The sequence below is a fragment of the Haemaphysalis longicornis genome, unplaced genomic scaffold, assembly GCF_048455015.1.
Source record: "Haemaphysalis longicornis isolate Haplotype H1 unplaced genomic scaffold, Haemaphysalis longicornis Haplotype H1 scaffold_1, whole genome shotgun sequence".
Classification (NCBI taxonomy): Eukaryota; Metazoa; Arthropoda; class Arachnida; order Ixodida; family Ixodidae; genus Haemaphysalis; species Haemaphysalis longicornis.
The window spans coordinates 211,656,303-211,675,669 of NW_027526203.1; the positions used below are offsets into that span (position 1 = coordinate 211,656,303).

Below are 19,367 nucleotides of genomic sequence, written 5' to 3' on the forward strand. Positions count from 1 at the left end.
TTTCTTTTTTCCTTTTTGCAAACCCTCCGGTATTTCATCTGCCCTCGAGTTCCGCCCGCGTTAATTAACTGCGGCCGGTGTAATTTCAGCGAGGCAAGCGCTACCTTCCGGGATAGACGTTTACGCGACACAAGCCGTATTACTTTAAGGGGCCATGAAGACAAAAGAGACCTTTAGTTAATTTTAAGGGACTAGTCTTTAATCTCAAGTCCTGCCCCGAAAGACCTTTTTTTTTTTTTTTTACCGAGAAAAGAGAAGAAATACTGAAAAAGGGTGTACTGAAGGCCTTGTTGGAATATATTTGCGCGTCTAGAAACAGCGCGGAAGACGGGAGCAAGAAAAGAACAGACGACACAGGCGCTGACGAACAACTGTGCAGATTTTAATTCGCAGGAAAATATACATGAAAAACGAAGGGAAGAGAAGGAGAAACGAAAAAAAAGCGAAATAAAATAATAATAATTTCATTTCGCTTTCTTTTGTTTTTGCTTCTCTTCCCTTCGTTTCTTATGTATATTTTCCCTGCGAATTAAAATCTGCACAGTTGTTCGTCAGCGCCTGTGTCGTCTGTTCTTTTCTTGCTCCGTCTTCCGCGCTGTTTCTACACGGTCAAATATTGAAAATCTTCGAATTTCTTGCTGTACGACGTGGGCAGTGACGTAATTTTAAGGAGCACTAAAAACGGAGTTATAAGTGTGTTATGTGCACGTTAGCAGTCAAATGGCAGGACCGAAGGGAACGGAACTACAGACGCAACTACAATCGCGCAGTGATGTTTCTTGGCGGCGGCTCTGGTCGGCGGCCGGTAATCGCACAAACAAGTTACTGTGACGTGAAAAGGACTCGGCGGGAAAGTGGCCCTGCTTCATCTGTTATTCATGATACCTTAGTTATTGCAATGTAGGCTAATATCGGCATCCTTGTTATCGGGTCCTTGCGGTCTTCACACAACCTGACTTGTATATTGCCGTTACAGCTTCTTCAAGTTTCTTGTCCAAGGACGTGAAGACGCAGGCGTTAAAACACACGGAAAAATATCGTTTTCTTCGCGATGAAAGGGCTACGTTGGATGAAGAGGGGCCGCACATTTGTGAAGGTACGCTGTTGATGCAGGTGCGCGGTACGAGCTAGAACGCTAATGTATCCCCGGGTACACTTGACAGGCACACATTTCAAACCATGAGCGTGGTCCAGAATTTAGATGAAGCGAGGGGGGGGGGGGGGGGGGTGAGGGGCTTCAATTTTTTTCTGCCAACTTAGGCTGGTGGAAAGGGCCGTTGCAGCAGGAGCCTCTAATGGAGTCCTGAACTGAGGACCCCAAACTACATTACGATGCTCGTAATAAAGTTTATTCTCTCTCTCTCTCCCCCCACCTTCCTCTCTGTGGAACCCACGAATCTGCACACACTGTAGAACTCGTGAAAACGTAATCAACAAATTTTGGTTACTCGGCCACGTTGTCTTTGCATTTTTCTTTAAATAAAATGCTGGGTAGGTGCCGTTAAAGCCGGTGAAAGAACGACATTGGTACTGCTCTCAAAATTCCTTTAGAATTTTATCTTATCTTCTGTTAAAATGTTATCTTTATCTTATGAGCGCGAATATACATGAGCATTAGTTCTCGCCAAGTGATGTCGGTGAGTCTAAAGTTGCTGGGTTTGTGCCGCTGAGTTTAGGTTTGCTGAGTGTATGGCGAAAGATGCAACAGGGCAAAGCGGCCATATTTTGACTTTTCATCACAATCCTCTTTCCTACACCGTTCCAAAGACGACTCGATTTCGGGAGGGAATCAAGCGGGGAGGGGGGAGGGGGAGTGTAATTGGAGATGGAGAAGTACAATATGAGTGAGAGGAGAAAGGGGAAGAAGAATTGGTTATAGTGACGGCATTAGAGGAGGAAGAGGGGAAGAAAACGTGTTGCTGGGCGTGTTGGTTGAGGTATACAAACATACTGAGTGGCGCAAATACACAACACACAAGAAAGAAGACACGGACAGGCGCTACACTTTCAACAGTTTAATAGCAACGACCGCAACGTGCATTTATACACACATCCCGACATGTGCAATAGAGATGCCCACAGCGTCAGCGCAAGAATTTATCTAAAAACCACCCCTCAGCTTTGAACAGTACCACCGAAGTGTCACTAACGCAATCACTTCCCTTCAATCTGATACGATGCGCCTCGAGCAATTCTCGGGCCTTCTGATATCTGCTCTTTCCCAGTATCTTTGTCTCGGAAAATCGTAGCTCACACTTTGTGCAGGAATCACACTGCGCTGTCAAATGTGCGCCATTATTAGACTTTAAATTTTGTGCATGCTCCCTTAGGCGGTCGTTCAGACATCTCCCAGTTTGGCCGATGTAGGACTTTCCAAAGGTGAGCGGGATTTCGTAAACCACCCCTACAGCGCAATCAACGAACGGCTTCTCACGTTGTTTTTCGCGGGCCCTCTTTTTGCTAGTAGTAGCAATGCGAGAGCAAAGTTGGCCGAGCTTACTCGGAGCAGAAAAAAACGACAGGGACACCGTACCTCGTCACAACCTTTTTTTAGGTTATGCGACACCTTGTGTAGGTACGGAACCACTTCAGCTCGCTTGTCATTTCTTAGCTGCGCATTCGTCTTAGGCTTACTACCCTTCACTTTTTGAAGGAGGGTTTCCGCCACCGCATTCACGACCGACAGAGAGAAGCCAGCTGACAAAAGTCGCTTCACCTGATGTTCAAAACTTGACTTCATCATGTGGGCGCACGATTTCCTCAAGGCAGATTATAGGCAGAGGCTGGCAATGGCCCGCTTAACTAACTTGGAGTGTGCCGAGTCATACGGTAGCAGTTCTTTTCGAGACTGAGGTGAAAAGGACCAACACACATGCCCCTGCAACACCTTAATATTCAGGTCTAAGAACTGGATTATGCGGCAACTCATGAGTAAAAAGTCAGTCCTTTTTCAAGGCGCTTAAAATAGTCTAAAACACATTTCACCAAGTCAGGTTGCGTCACAGAACTCTGTTTGCTAAAAACAATAAAAAATCATCTACATATCTAAAACCTTCAACACTAAAAGAGGACTAAAACACGCTCCAATGCCTAGTCTATCTGTGCTAATTCGGGATGTGTGTATAAATGTACGTTGCGGTCGTTGCTATTAAACTGCTGGAAGTGTAGCGCCTGTCCGTGTCTTCTTTCTTGTGTGTTGTGTATTTGCGCCACTCAGTATGTTTGAAGAGGGGAGGATACGCCTCGAGCGCGGCCTGTAGGGGCGCCACTGAAATCCCCCTAGCGGCCCGTTTCGAAAGCAGCCGCGGGAGTCCGCGTCCCGCTCCCCAGTTGCGCCGCTGCTTTTGCGGCTCGTTCACGACTGGGATTTACTGTTTGCGGGCGTTTGAAATCCATGTTTATGTGGAGCAGTCACTCTGTTCGCAAATGGGGTGTGTTTACGAGGGAACAAATGTTTCTGACGCGATCTTAGTTTGGTATATTCGGTCTGTATAAGCGCTAGGTGTGTGTCACAGGCCAGCGTCGCGGAACCGGCGTATGATGGAGCCGATTGTAGTTATAATGACCTGAATTCACTAGCAGTCTCTCCGTAACCACCGGTTCCTCAGATGTTCATGCTACGGCTATACAGCTACGATTTAGATCGGTTTTAATTGCGCTGACATAATCAGCGGAGCACTCATATACCTGACAGCACGTCAGTTACGTTTGCCAGTTACGTTTGCCTCAGATATTGATCACCCCCATTTACAAGCCAGTCTGTGTTAATTTCGGGAATATTCAACAAAAGTACGATGGACAACGCATAATTATACTCGGGGATCAGCACACGACAGAGTCGTCTTTTCGTGAGGTGAGCGCCCACAAATGTATCTGCTACACATATACTCTGCGAGCAGCGCGGCGACGGGCTTAGAATATAATCCGCGTCCGCGACTAATGCTTCTTCTAAATATCGTCATATGGCACAGGGAGCCGGCAGAATAAAGCAGAAACTGAAATCAGAGGGCTTATCACATATATATACCACACTCTTCCAACGACACCTTTCATCGCTTGCTGAACAGCCTATCCTCTATACTTCCATAAATGCGTCCGCCGTACGATTAGGTGTTCGTTGAAGTAGAAAAACAAAAGGAAAGTGAATGCGAGATTTGTGTGTGTGATTACTAAAACGTTCATTGCTTGATTCTGCTCCGCATTTGTACACAGCGTCCCCCTCCCCTCCTTCCCCCCCCCCCCCCCCCCCCCCCCGCCCACCGATGTCTCGCGAAATAGCAGTGCATTTCGCGTATAGTTGGTTTAGTGAACCCTACCTGGCTTAAGTTTGGACGAACGTCTTAAGCATGTCAGAAGTAGCACTGTATTTTTTTTTATTTCTGTTAGAGCTATTCTGTTTCCTAATTCCGCACTTGCACAGCATTTATTTTTCCGTGGTTTCATTAACTTGCTTTGGTTCTTGCTATAAGGCGTGTGTGGGCACACATTTAACGACGCACAGGCTTGGAATATACTTAACATTTTCGCATGGTTTATATTCTTATAAAAGGCATAAGTTATTGTCCGGGATTGGGTAATTGCATCCCCGAAACATATTTTTCTGCGACGTACATATTCGAAACGAAGCCGCATACATTGTCCACGCTGCAAAATAAAGCCAACCTCTCATTTTGCCAGAATCAGGTCTAAACGAGGCGACAGCAGAATTCATTTGTGCCTCATGTTTTGGAGGTGACAGGGGTGACATGTTGCTACCGTCGGTGACGCCCGTTAGAGCGGCGACGAAGCGCGCAGAACCGCGTCCCCGGGTAGTTCTTGCAGGTGATCGCGTACTCTACGAAGACGCGCAGCTGCTTTTTAAGTGACCTAAACGTACTCTTTGCCTATAGACGTCACCATAACAAGTTTTTTTTAGGGTGCGGTAAGGCGAAACGAAGCGAAACAGAACCAAAACACTGCACGAGCCCCTATGAGCCACGCAGCTCAAATCCCGTAAAGGCCGCGGAGAAGCGGCGGCATGCGGCGCAGCGATCGCGAAACTCGATTCGTATAAGCGTAGACTAAAGGCAAAGGGAAATAGGGAGCACGGAATGGACCGATACAAGGAAAGGGAGTAGCAGGACCAGGACGAAGAGGATGAAAACGCGTCACAGTAGAAGGTGAGGTACGGGGTTGGACCGGGGGAGAGCAGAAAGGGAAAACTGCGTACCGGGAAAGACATGTCGAGGAGGAGACTCGGGAGGGAATGATGTGAGGGCGGAACAGGCGACTGGAGGGGGCATAGTGGAGGGGGGTGCAAAATGACAACACGTGATGCAACTGGCGGAGAATGGCGAGGAGCGCAGCTGAAGGGGGTAGAAGGTAGAGAGAGAGGGAAAAGTGAAAGGAAGAGGATAGGAGAAAGAGGTGAAAAACGTGTCGCGGACAGGGATGGGATCGGTGAGAGGAGGGAAGAAACCGGTAAGGTGGAAGTGGGGGAGTGGAAATTGGTAAGTAGAAAGTGAGGAGGAGGGAAGAGGAAAACAACGGAAAGCTGGGAAAGGAATTGGGGCCGATATAATAAGAGGTAAGAAATTGATTGGAAAAGAAAGGGAGGGAAGGCGGAGCGAGGGGGCCGGGGAGGCAGGGACGAGTAAATGAAAATAGGAGACGATGAGGGGAATAGGAAGAACAGAGCATTAGAGCACGAATGGGAATTGAAGAGGGGGGCAAATACAACCTAACTAAAGCTTGAGTTAGGACTAGTTGGTAACATGACATATCGAAGAAAACAGCGCAGGGACGGGAAAAAAAAAAGATAAAGACGGTACAGGTGCTCCAAATACATAGTAGGGAGGAAATTTGGAGGAGACAGAAAATCGGAGAGTTTGAGGATATTGGATGAGAGGGAGAAGTAGAAATGAGAGAGAGTTGGGGGAAGTTGGCCTGTATCGATGGATTGCGGTGCCGAGAATCTAAATGCACCATCCTCACGACTAGCAGAAAATGCAAGAAACGTGAAAACAGGGGACGACGCCCCATTCGATTTCGGGTACCACGGTTTGTGACGTCACAAAAGTGGTGAACGGCGAGAGCTCATTGGAGAAGCATCTATAGATTTTTTCCTGAAATAAACAGTTACGAAGTGGTTGAGCACGTGAAATAAACGTACATAAAAGCTTGCCGTGAGCTTCTCGTACCTAAGAAACACCGACTACAGCTTTTATACACTGAGAAGCAGGTCCCCTCACTATTCAGTCAGCTATGATGCTTTCATTTTCGTTCTCGAAAAGCACTGGTGCGCAACCAGCGAGCTTCTGCAAGCAATGTACCCGGCAGGAAGCAGCTAAAGTACCTTGATTAGAATTGGCAACAGGAACAACATGCGCTGCAGGTGGCTAAGCGAGCCGCCCCGAGCTTCCAATCTCCCGTTCTACGCGCGCAGAGGGGGAGGAGTAGGAGGAGAAGTAACACTGTTTAAAATGTTGCTATGGGTAAAGTGCGCCCGGTTTGAACATAATCGCCCGTGAAATGAACTTACTGTGAGTGGTTAGCTGACCGATCCGCCAGTTCGCCTCGAGCCGCCGTTGATAATCCGTAAAGCGCGCGTCGCTCTGAGCGGGCAACAACGGCTACTGGACACGGCTGCCGTGAAGAGGGCTTATTTTACGCTATAGGTTCGCGCTGCGCGAGAGAAGATAAGATGTTACGTAAAAGCGCCAGCCTGAACGGCGCCAGCCAGGAGCCCAGGACGCCACGCTTGATATTCGAAACGGCGCTTGTTGCTTCAAAAGCAGCTTCGCCGCAGCCCTCCATGCTCGCAGCCGGCTCGATGTGGTCTGGGACGCCGGAGTATGCGGGCACACCGGCCACTCGAGCTTCGAAACGCGTTTCTCATTCCGTCGGTGAAAAATCAGCAGCCCAAGCCAGCCTCATTGGCGAGATAAACGTTGCCGTAGTAAACCTGTGGGCCGCCGCCGCCGCCGCAAGCTGTTTTGCTCGCGCCGCTTTGCGCCGCCACCCGTCCCCAGAGTGAGCACAACGCAGGGGACTCGCTGCTATTTTGTGACGCAATGGCTGCGTCACGAAAACATAAACGGGAAGCGGGTGAGAGAAGCGCTAGCTTTATTTACTTATTTCTCAGCAAATAACGCACCCTTGCTCGTCGAACAAAAGCCGAAAGAGCAACGAAACCTTTGACCTTTCAGTTAAAACAGAATTTCATTCAGCCTTTAGTGCCCCTTTAAAGACATTTTGTAGCATCTCAGAATATTTTAAAATTTGGATAATTAAGCAGTTGTCTAAACTCAATGAACTTTCCAAGAGATTACATATAGAGAACACCTTTTAGTTTATAGCCGCGAAACCTGGGCACGAGACGAGTATGAGCACGCCTCCTCCGGAAGAGATACTGCAACAACGTAGATATATCCGGCCCACGGACTCAAAGCCTATCCCAACCGACCTTCCCACGCACTCGCCGTCCTTGGCTGCAACTAGAAAAGCGGTAAGTTGATACCGTAATCAGCTAAATTATCTAGGTTTTGATAATCAATTTCGGAATGGTCACTGTTCACATGTTCTGTTGGAGGGAGTTAAGATCGTTCCACTGCGAATGCGAGTCCTTTGATTGCTTCGCGAAAGAAACCACCCGGGTTTCAAAGGCCGATATTAAGGTGATTTGTTTGATGGCGAGAGATTGCCCTACGGCATAACAGGAAGTTTTAAAGGAGCCATGAATACAAACCACAGGATTGTGTTATTCGAAAGATTTCGTGTTTTATAGTGCCCCCAGCGCTTGTCCGAATGCAAACGATGCTTTATTCACTGAGAAATTAATTAATTTAAGTTAAAATTTTGATTTTCCCGCTAAATCGTCCGTTTTCGTGGTCTGCAATGACATCACAGGGCCGTGTTTACCGTTAGTGAGCCTAGATGGCGCCACCGCACCGTGGTAAGCCGTTTTCTGCCTCTGGTTTGTTTGTGAAAGTATTTGTACCTGGCTTGTTTTGTTCATGGAGACAATCGTTTCGTGAAACATGGTGCTCGCTCGACAGATACGGTCACGTAAGACATCGTCACTTGCGTCAATTGGCCAGTGTCGTTTCAAACAACCCCAAAGCCCCGCAGTGCTGTGCAGCTAAACCAAGCATAGTGCGCGCAGTACCAACAGCCGTACGCATCGGTATTTCTAAGTTTACGTGTGCTTTCGTAACTTCCAGTGTTTGTTCCACCATTCTTATGGATTTAAAAATAATATACCCTAAATTTAAGCGCAAATAGCTCGTTCGGCAAGCTTATGAGCTCTGCCTAATTTGCGTTTGCTTTTGCCGCCCTCCGCCAGTCGCAGAGCTGTCTGGTATGACATCATAGGTTAAGTTGCGGGAAATGAGGTATGACCATTCCGTTTTTTACTAATTATGTAGCTTATTTGAGCGAAATTTCCGTTAAAAGTGGTGTCAGTATGATTCTAACGAGGCAATATTTTGAATGAACCAAACTTGTGTTTTCTCTTCATGGCTCCTTTAAGGGGCTTGGGGCTTTCGCGGCGCAATTACCCTCAGAAAAATGGACTTAGAGTTTTAATAAACCTTGCACTGAGGTTAATAAAGAAGCCAATTAAAACTAATACTTTATGGACTGAAGTCATGAGGAAGTCAATACACCCTTTATTGTACAAACTCCACCAACATTTTATTGGCTTCAAACAATTGTTTCAGTATACTTCATATTGCGTTTCTGTAGAGTGAACCAAAACTCCTATCTTATAAACTTTGGCCAACAGAATTTCCAATAAAATCGTTTTTTTGCAAAAATCCAACAAGCAATTTATTCCTTCAATATACTGAGTTTTAACTGACTCTGTATTGGCTTTCTACAAGGTAAATAGAAATCCTAATTTGTATACTGTGGTCATTAGCCAGGCAATAAACTTCTTATTACAAGCAAGTGCCAAGCATCTTATTGCCTTCATTATGTTTAGGTTCAATAGACTCTGTTTACGTTTCTATAGCCCACCCACGTAGGTCTGGCAGTTTTCCGGTGCATATATGTGGGGTGCTATTGCGCAGCGTGCCCCGCCGCATGAATCGAGATCGCGCGATTGACGGCCTGTCGCTTCGCCTTGGGAGTACTTGGGAACGGTGGTGCATGGGGTGACAGACATTACCGCCGGACGTTGGGAGCTCGTAAAAAGTTTGGCTGTTAAAACTCGCCAGAAAACCTGACTCACAGGCAACAGGGTCTTACGACCATAATAGGAATTTAATAGACCGCTAATTGATATAAATTTAATATAAACTCATCAGAAATTCTACTCGAACTTAGCTAATATGCAACAGGATGTTACGACTATACTCAATAAAAATTTTAAAGAAAGCTAATTGAGATAAATTTAATAAAAACTCATCAGAAATTCCATTAAAACTTGACTCACACGCAACAGGATGTTACGGCTATACTCAATAATGATATTATAGAAAGCTAATTGAGATAAATATAATAAAAACCCGCCAGAAACTTTATTCAAGCAACTGGCTGTTACGACTCTACTCAGTAAGAATCGTATAGAAAGCTTATTGAGCATATTTTATAAGAAACCTGCAAGAAACTCATAAGAAACCACATTCAAAGCAGGTAAGGTCTATTGACTTGGCTCGGTATACACTTTTAGGAAAACTTAGTGGCAAATTTGTAATGGAAATTCAATAGAAATATTCTATAAAATGATAAAACTGTTTAAAGGATTCTTTTAAGCAATCTCAATAACAAATTTATTAAATATCGGTAAACATTTGCACGAGGAAGAAACCAGCCTTACGCTGTCCTGGCCCTCCCACAACCGCAATAACGCCCGAACCGGGCAATTTTGGGTAAACTGGAACAAACGGCTGGTCAGCATTTTCTCTGTTTCGCATATTTACGAAAGATTGGGGGATAATTAAAATGAGTGAAACCATAGTTATTTTTCCGCACGAAGAAAAACAATAGCAAGAAACCGAAAAAAAGTTGTACATTGGAAAGCGGCAGACGTGTTTTTCTGCTCTGTAGTTTTGGCTGTGTTTGGGCCTATAATATTTTTGTCTGGGGTTCCGTGCTCCAGGACGCCAAACGGGACCAATGCACCAAATAATACCGAGTTCCCTAAATAACGCACCACAATAAATAAAAAATGGTTGCAATTGTTTTGGCCAGATTAGGAGTGTTTACACAAACAACTGCAGAAACTCCCAAGTGAGAATCGGTGAATAAACGCTTAAGCCGCTCCCCCATAGTACAGTAGGCCCTTTTAAAGTCGTCCTCCCTACTGCACGCACATGCGCTGCTGGAAAGACATATTTTCAGGCTCCATGTAAGCAGTCCTATGCCAAAGTAGGCCGCGTTAAATACCTCCATGGGATTAGCGCTCGTGCTTCTTCTCTTTCGTCCAAGTTATCCGCGCTGTATTTGAAGACTCCATAAGACCTCGTGTATCCCTACGGAGCGCTATGTGCCGAGAGTATTTACAGCTATCTTGAAGTGCAGGTGCGCTGCCTGAGACGAAAATGTAGAACAGGGGGAATTACACACGAACAGACGAGGTGAGGCGCAAACTATCAATTGTTCATTATCATGATAAGGGGGCGGTTATATATGATGGACATAAAAAAAAAAACACGCAAAAAGAAACAGTAATAATAAAACGCAACACGTGACATGACATCTATTCAGCACTTACAAAACCTATTTCACGCGTCGAAAGCCGGGTTGAAGGGGCGCTAACGCATTCTCCCTTCACTCCCGACAACATTGCATATGCTTCATAATTTCGCGGGTAATCTTGTGTTGGGAGCAGAACAAGATGGTTTTCCTCTTAAAATTGGGCGAAAAACCCTTATCGCAACTCTTAACATGCGCGGCCAGATTTCCATTTACCGCCAGTTGCACGCAAGCGTTTTGATGTTCCGGTAATCTGTCGTTGTGACAGCGGCCTGATTGCCCCACGTAAGACCTACCACAAGAGAAGGGGATCTTCTATACAATGCCCTAGCAGTTGACGAACTTGCGCCTGTGCCATGTGCCACATTCGAAACCGTTTTTTCTGCTTCTGATTTGTAGCCTTGCACTGTCCCTTTAGTTTCCATGGAGCATAAAATACCAACGCGATATTATGTTCGGCGCCCACTTTGCGTTAGCGCCCCTTCAATCTGGCTTTGGACGCGTCAAATAGGTTTCATCAGTGAGGAATAGATATCATGTCACGTGTTGCGTTTTATTATTTTTTAAAAACCGCAACATCATATATAACCGCGCCCTTCTAATGATAATAAACAGTTGATAGTTTGCGCCTCACCTCGTCTGTTTGTGTGTAATTCCCCCTGTTCTACGTTTCGTGTCAGGCAGCGCACCTCAGCACTTCAAGATGTTAAAACACCACCTAGCTCACTCCCAGGCCCTGCTAAATTTAAAGCTACTTCACTATTATGCACGAATGCTTTATTGGGAATACGTTTTTCCCTGTGCAACATAAGGGGTCTTACCGTATTCATTCGAACATAAGGCGAGGTTTTTTTCCAAAATCCGTAGTCTCAAAGTCATACCCCGCCTTATATTCGAAGCTCAGTGTGTGTGTATATATATATATATATATATATATATATATATATATATATATATATATATATAAGACAGAAATAAGGGTTGGCAGTCAAGAAAACCTCGGAAAACAAAGGGGAGGATATGGTAGGTCATTGAAACAGATAAAGAATTTGGAAAGAAAGAAAGTGAAGAAAAAATGCCCGCCAGGTGGGATCCGAACCCACGACCTCCAGAATACCGGTCTGGTGCGATAACCACTACGCTACCGGCGGGGCGATTTTTCCCCTTCACTTTCTGGGAGATTTATGTAAATGTAATTTTTTCCTGTGCTTGGGGGTGGTAGCCAGCGCCACTCCGACTTCTCGGGGTGAAGGGGACCTTCTTTTTAACCCCCGGGGCGTGACTCGAGTGTCTACGACATGTCGAGAGTGGTCGACGAGCGTTGAACCCTCCTTAGCTAACCTTTGGCACCAAGACTGCCAGAACAGAGGCCCTCGCTATGCATGTAGCGAATCAGAATAGGAAATGAGAGGCTTGTTGAAAATAAGACAGAAATAAGGGTTGGCAGTCAAGAAAACCTCGGAAAACAAAGGGGAGGATATGGTAGGTCATTGAAACAGATAAGGAATTTGGAAAGAAAGAAAGTGAAGAAAAAATGCCCGCCAGGTGGGATCCGAACCCACGACCTCCAGAATACCGGTCTGGTGCGACCAGACCACCCCCAAGCACAGGAAAAAATTACATTTACATAAATCTCCCAGAAAGTGAAGGGGAAAAATCGCCCCGCCGGTAGCGTAGTGGTTATCGCACCAGACCGGTATTCTGGAGGTCGTGGGTTCGGATCCCACCTGGCGGGCATTTTTTCTTCACTTTCTTTCTTTCCAAATTCCTTATCTGTTTCAATGACCTACCATATCCTCCCCTTTGTTTTCCGAGGTTTTCTTGACTGCCAACCCTTATTTCTGTCTTATTTTCAACAAGCCTCTCATTTCCTATTCTGATTCGCTATATATATATATATATATATATATATATATATATATATATATATATATATATATATATATATTCTGGAGGTCGTGGGTTCGGATCCCACCCGGCGGGCATTTTTTCACCACTTTCTTTTCGACTAAAAAAATTCTTCATCTCTTTCTATGACCCACCACAACCTCCCCTTTGCTTTCCGAGGTTTTCTTGACTGCCAACCCTTATTTTCTGTCTTATTTCACGGAGCCCCCCATTTCCCATTTTCTGATTCGCTATATATATATATATATATATATATATATATATATATATACAGAAAGATAGGTCAGCAGTCTACAACGCCAAAGGAGGCATAGGGGTGTGGTTAGGCTCTTTTCTTTTTCACTACGGTTAATGAAGTAAACATTTTTTTTAATATACAGAAGAAAGAAAGAAAGAAAAACACGCGCCCAGAGTGGGGACCGAACTCACGCCTGTCGATTACATGTCGAATGCCTTACCAATTCGGCTATCTGGGCGACTGTGTTCTCCTTCACTTTCTGGGCTATTTATATTTTACTAGAATTGTATCTGACGCTTGAGGGTGGTAGCCAGCGCCACTCTGACTACACGGGGAGAAGGGGACCTTCTTTTCAACCCCCGGGGCGTGACTCAAACGTCTACAGCCTGTCATGAGCGGGTAACTGGCGGGAAGCCCTCTTATGCTACCTAGGCATCAAGGCTGCCAGAACAGAGACCCTCGCTAGGCTTTCGCAGAATAATATAGTAAGGAACTGAGGGGCTCGTTGAGGAAATACAGAAAGATAGGTCAGCAGTCTACAACGCCAAAGGAGGCATAGGGGTGTGGTTAGGCTCTTTTCTTTTTCACTACGATTAATGAAGTAAACATTTTTTTTAATATACAGAAGAAAGAAAGAAAGAAAAACACGCGCCCAGAGTGGGGACCGAACCCACGCCTTTCGATTACATGTCGAATGTCGCCCAGATAGCCGAATTGGTAAGGCATTCGACATGTAATCGAAAGGCGTGGGTTCGGTCCCCACTCTGGGCGCGTGTTTTTCTTTCTTTCTTTCTTCTGTATATTAAAAAAATGTTTACTTCATTAACCATAGTGAAAAAGAAAAGAGCCTAACCACACCCCTATGCCTCCTTTGGCGTTGTAGACTGCTGACCTATCTTTCTGTATTTCCTCAACGAGCCCCTCAGTTCCTTACTATATATATATATATATATATATATATATATATATATATATATATATATATATATATATATATATATATATATCATCACCAGCCTATGAACGCCCACGGCAGGGCAAAGTCCAATTATTCTCCAATTACCCCCCCCCCGATCTTGTGCTAACTGCGACCAATTTATTCCCGCAAACTTTTTTATTTCATCTGCCCATCTAACTTTCTGCCGCCCCCGGCAACGCTTGCCTTCTCTAGGGGTCCACTCTGTTACCCTTAATGACCAACGGTTATCTTGCCTTGGCATTACATGCCCTACCCACGTCCATTTCTACTTCTTAATTTCTACTAATATGTCCTCAACACGCGTTTGCTCCCTGACACATTCCGCTCTCTTGTCCCTTAAAGGGACACTGAAGTGAATTTGTCAAGCTCCCGTTTTTGCTTGCACAGCGTAGACTGGCTCAAATTAGCACACTTTTCATCGTTTATCCGGTTGACAAATCGGTAATTATTTTACAAAGCGCGAAAGAAGAAAAACTACCATGCGCGGTTTGCGGCGGCCGCACCAACTAAGCTGTGACGTTGGGAGGAGGGGGCACCCTGATTGGACGCTGCCCAAGGTTAGCAATCAAACAAGTTTCGGTTTTGGTTTCGGTTCTGTAAAACAACATGTTTGACATCCGATGGCGTCGTTGGATGGGCATTCTCAATATCCCAGTAATCGTAGTACCGCGCTTGTGCCATGTTGTCGGCTGTAAAATGCATAATATAAGCCTCCCAGGACGGCTTGGAATCGTAGCATTCACTAGCCGAGGCCTACGCAGTGCATGAACGCCCTCCGCGCCCCCGCAGACGCTCAAATGCATGCGCTTTCCCCCCATATTTGGAGCTTGCCTCACTCATGCCTGTATCGTAAAAAGCGTGTTCGCACCATGCCAAGGGTCTGTCGATTCTGGCCTGCGCCTTCAAGCAGTCGGTGCTTATGGCAACAGCACGCCAACGAGAACTCGCTAGCGCGCCAGTACCAGCCTGCGCGAGTTCTGTGGACTAGTTCGTAAAGCAGTGAACGTTGCGGCCCAAGAAAAGGTGAACTCAGTATAGAAAACATTGGCGAAAAGCGAAAAAGTTGACTTACAAAAAAAAAAAAAACACGTTCTCGCAGGGATTCGAACTCGCGACTTGCAAAACACTTGCGTTGGCATACCTAGCGCTCCAGACAACTGGGCCACGGGGCAGGCTCTGCTGACCCTGCTAATATAAGGTATATATCCCTCCTGAAACGTTCCGTATATACGGAATTATGGGAATGCGGAGTACATTCCTTGCATGACGCAAAGCCGCCACAAAACCAGAAATAGTTTTGAGAAGCACTTGAAAATGAAACAGTGTGTGCCTATTGAAACATTTGACACCGGTTTTAAGTCTGTGTGATCAATAGAACCGCGATATCATTGTCCGTATGAATTCCGTATATACGGAGTATACGGAAATCATACGGAGCGTGATTTTGCTTATTATTGAAGATAAAAACACGAAAACTGTGCCAACCGTTCATATTGTACGAACGCATATAATTCTCGTGTCTGTAGAACTAATATCTGCATTCATTACGCTTGGGGGCGTAACAGTCCGTATGAACTCCGTATTCCCATAATTCCGTATATACGAAACTTTTCAGTAGGGATTGTATAACAAGTTTACACTTTTATTTAGTTTTGGTATTTCAAGCAGCTTAGGAGACTATTTGTTGTATTGCGCTCGTGCAGTAAGCGTCCCCCGAGTTTCCACAATAGCTCACGTCTAGCAATTGGATTTCTTAGACGGAAAAGCGTTCGCAGATGCGTAGTCGTGCTGCTGACCGCTGTGCTTGTTCGCCCAGCGCAAAAAAGTGCTTCCCGCACCCTAGTTTTACGCTGTACGGTAAAAATATCAGTTGATTTTATTTCCTTAGTAACTATATTGACTTGGCTGACTCTTCTCCCCCTTCAAGAGGCCTTATATTTTCCTACTGGCGTACCAGTCAGCGAAGCGTCGTATGTGCGCTTGTGCAGCGCTTGTGTGAAGCGACCTTGACTTGGAGCTAGATACAGTGTACAAACTAACGAAGTAAAGACAGGCCCATTCTTCCATTCACAAACGTTGTGGCTTAGTTTCAACTGATCGAGCGAATTGACATGATTGCCGTCGGCGGCCGGCGGACTAAACGTTGGGCGGACTGACTCCACAGAACAGGGAGGATTTGCTGACTCGGTCGCCGAAGGTCAGCGAGCCGTGCAGTAGCGCAGCCAATTGCCAGCTCCTCTCCTGCTGACGTCACACGAAAACGCCACAGAAAATGGGCGAGAGTGCAGAGAGGAGGACAGCATTTTCGAATTGATTTTTCTACTCAATAAATTCGCGTAAACGCGCTCAGATGGGTCGAAACAGGGCCTAGGGACTCCGGTCTACAATTTGCGCTCGTAATACCGCATTGTTTACAAATCACTTCAGTGTCCCTTTAATGTTACACCTATCATCTTCCCTTCCATTGCGCGCTGAGTCGCCCTCAATTTAAGTTGAACCCTTTTAGTTAGCCTCGAAGTTTCCGCCCCGTAGGTGAGTACCGGTAAGATGCAGCTGTCATACACTTTCTTCTTAAGGGACAATGGTAGGCTGCCATTCATTATTTGATAATGCTTGCCGAATGTACTCCGCCCAATTCTTATCCTTCGAATTATCTCTGCCTCATGGCTGGGATGCGGGGTCACAACTTGGCCTACGTAGATATATTCGCTTACTACTTCCACGGCCTCGCCACCTATCTCAAACCGCTGTGCTGTCCCGAGGTTATTGATCCTTACTATAGTTTTCCGCATATTTATTTTCAGGCCCACGGTTCTACTCTGTTTGTCCAGTGCGGTAAGCTAAGCTTGCTTTGCAATTCCTCCCCCGAGTTACTTAACAAGGCAACGTCATCAGCAAATCTGATGTTACGTATTCTCCATTAACCCTTACTCCCACCTGTTCCCAATCCAATGTTTAGAATACTTCTTGTAAACATGCTGTAAATAACATTGGGGAGATTGTGTCTACATATATATATACAGGGTGTCCCAGCTATCATGCACCAAGATTTAAAAAAAGGGAAATTGCGTAACTCGAAGAAAACCTAGTGCATAATGTTTGCAGTACTGTGAAGAAGCGGAGAGTAATTTTTTCGTTAATGAGACTTAATTAATTAATATTAATTAATTATCTAACTCGAGAAATACTGTACTAATCACTAAAGTGTCAATGAGGCACTTGTAGGTAACCACGAGGGGCATCTAACTGCGCTATTTTCAGCGACGAACTAATTGCGTACTCATTTATTCTGACTGATAAAGGAAACCCGCGAAATATGAAAAATACCACGTGATGACGCTTACGCGCGCATTGTAAAGCAGCGTTCCCAAACAAAGCTGATTGAAAGCAACTGCTTCGCGTGTTACCCGCCCTAAGAGACAGCGCATCACCTTGATAATAGCATGCATGGAAGGAGCAGCAGCAGCAAGATTCGCGGGACGCGTGTGCAGATAAGGAACAAACTCGATCGCGATTTCTTCTGTCTTTCTTTTGTCTATTTCATGCTGGCTAACTCAGAGGCAGCCTGTTTGAGGGCGTTGCTTTACGGTGCGCGCGTAAGCGTCATCACGTGGTATTTTTCATATTTCGCGGGTTTCCTTTATCAGTCCGAATAAATGAGTACGCAATTAGTTCGTTGCTGAAAATAGCGCAGTTAGATGCCCCTCGTGGTTACCTACAAGTGCCTCATTGGCACTTTAGTGATTAGGACAGTATTTCTCGAGTTAGATAATTAATTACAATTAATTAATTAAGTCTTATTAACGAAAAAATTACTCTCCGCTTCTTCACAGTACTGTAAACATTATGCACTAGGTTTTCTCCGAGTTACGCAATTTCCCTTTTTTTAAATCTTGGTGCATGATAGCTGGGACACCCTGTATATATATATATATATATATAATTGGTTAACGCACCGCACGCGTTATGCGGAGATGTGGGTTCGACTCCCGCTACCGGAAAAACGGGGGATGTTTTCTCGACTTATATTTTCGCCGATTTAGCACTGTATTAAAGAAGAATGAAAACGCACGTCATTCGGCACGATTAAATATCTCGGAAACAGCCGAATAGCACTGGCAATGACGACTGCAACCTTGATATGTGTCCTTACTGAGTCCCTCGTCCCGTATCTTTCTGTTCTGCTATATATATATATATATATATATATACAGTCGAACACGGATATATCGAACTCCAAGGGGATCGCGAAAGAATTCGATATATCGATAATTCGATATATAAAATACGCCTATCTGAAGATTATCTGACAAATCCGCACATCACTGAGAGTTTTCTGAAGTCGTGGAAAACGGTAGTTTACCGTTTTAACCCTCAAATCATGGAAGCTCCAAACCGCAGGATGATGACCACCGCACTTTATTTATCATTGAAATGTCTTTGAGCTTCGCTTATTTTTTCTTCTGCGTCCTAAAGGTTGCCAAATTGTCTTCAAGATTACAAACACGCACAAATGAGAAAATCAACGCTGTACACTGTTCCACAACAGAGGCGAATAACGCTGACGGAACCTCGGCTGCAGTAGGCGGTTGGGAACGTTGTCAGGCACTGCGTGCCGTTATCGTCATTATCCGAACCGAACACCTCCCCCATCTGGAGGCGTGCAACGAAGTCCCTTTGCACCCGACACGCTCCGGAATAGCCGGGGCGGGTTGTGCTGCATTCGCCTTTACGTCAACGTTGATGCGTGCATCGCCCTCTAAACTACTGCGAGGAATTCCGAACGCCTTTTCAACCAACATCTTTTCAGCAGCCTGCGCCTGACGAATTCCCGCCTTCGTTGCTCCGAAATGAATGCCTTGGACAAACCAAACATACAACGTCGCATCGGTCCCCCTGCGCGAGCCACCAAACAGCTCAATCACAGAAAAAGAGTGCCTCCGGTCAATTTCTTTTGCTCCTTTATGTCCTTTCGCCCCAACCAATATCCGCGTTCTAGCTATCATGGAGCTGCCCCTCGTGCTAGCGTGAAAACAGCTGTTGAAGGCCATCGAAGCGACATAATGCCGCGGACGCCGCCTCTGTCTCACTAAGCCAGGCAGCTCCTGCGATGAGTCAACATTATCATCAACTCCACCCCATCAGAGGAAGTGAACTTTCAAGGGCACCTTCGGCGCGGAATTCGATATATCGAATTTGCCCGTGATCAGGAGTTCGATACACGCGCACAACAGCCCTATACTTTTGCATGAGATTTTCAAGGGGATGTTTGCACTGTTCGATATAGACAATAATTCGATATATCCGTGTTCGATATATCCGTGTTCAAGTGTATATATATATATATATATATATATATATATATATATATATATATATATATATATATATATATATATATATATATATATATATATATATATATATATATATATATATATATATATATATTCCCGACTTATATTTTCGCTTATTTATGACTGTACCAAAGAAACATGACAAAAATGTCCCGTGCATGATACTGTCAGTACCATGTTTTTAACACCAGAGCTATATTAGCTTGGT

General features: G+C 45.2%; 1 protein-coding gene across 1 annotated transcript in view; it reads right to left on the bottom strand.

The window, feature by feature from the left end:
- LOC144141451 (glycosyltransferase 25 family member-like) overlaps positions 1-6,803 on the bottom strand; it is a 263,290-nt gene extending 256,487 nt beyond the window's left edge. The window contains exon 1 of the mRNA XM_077673010.1: positions 6,521-6,803. The gene's annotated coding sequence lies outside the window, so the exon portion shown is untranslated. The remainder of the gene's footprint in view (positions 1-6,520) is intronic.
- Positions 6,804-19,367: the final 12,564 nt, after the last annotated feature.